This window comes from Opisthorchis viverrini, assembly GCF_000715545.1.
Source record: "Opisthorchis viverrini unplaced genomic scaffold opera_v5_283, whole genome shotgun sequence".
Taxonomy (NCBI): Eukaryota; Metazoa; Platyhelminthes; class Trematoda; order Opisthorchiida; family Opisthorchiidae; genus Opisthorchis; species Opisthorchis viverrini.
In genome coordinates this window covers 234,216-234,916 of record NW_008751942.1, presented here as the reverse complement: position 1 = coordinate 234,916, position 701 = coordinate 234,216, and positions in this window count along the sequence as shown.

The following is a 701-nucleotide window of genomic DNA, read 5'->3' as shown; positions in this document are numbered from 1 at the left end:
ATGCAACGAAGCTGCTGCGGGGACACGGTTGATTAATTAACCAGTCGGGGAAATGAGACAATCAGTGGCCTAGGTCTAGCCTATGGTTGAATCGATTCTCGTGGGATTGTGGTCTGCCGACTGGTTGCATGTTTCGTGTGTACAGGGTTTGACCAGCATGGAATTTCACCCAAACACTTCCGCAACTCATTCAACCGAAAACAAAAACCCAACGCTTGCCACTTTATGGAGACTTAGCTGGGAAATGGATTGGAGATATGCTGCAGTGAGTGCACTAGGCAAATTCCCCATCCAACCTACCTGGTGAGAGCTGAAAGTGTTGAATCTCTATGAGATTCACGTTGGCGAGAGTAGGACATGACTCGGTTCGTCTTGCTAATCAGCCGCCTCGGTAGTTGTATTAGCTCTGACGGAAGTGTGTCTGATGAAGTCAGTGCAAGAATCTCAAAGGCTCGAATCACGTTTGCTAATTTGCGTCACTTGTGGCGTCAAAAAGGCATCTCACTGGATCGTGTGTACCAGGCTACAGTAAAGGCTGTGTTGTTGTATGTGAGGCATCTTCAGGTTTTCGACCACCGATGCCTCAAAAGCCTGGCTGGTTTCGGATGGCGTCAGCGTATCAGCAACGAGGCGATTAGAAAACGGGTATTTGGTTGTGCTGCAGGCACCTCAATCCGGGAAAACATCCAGCATCATCGACT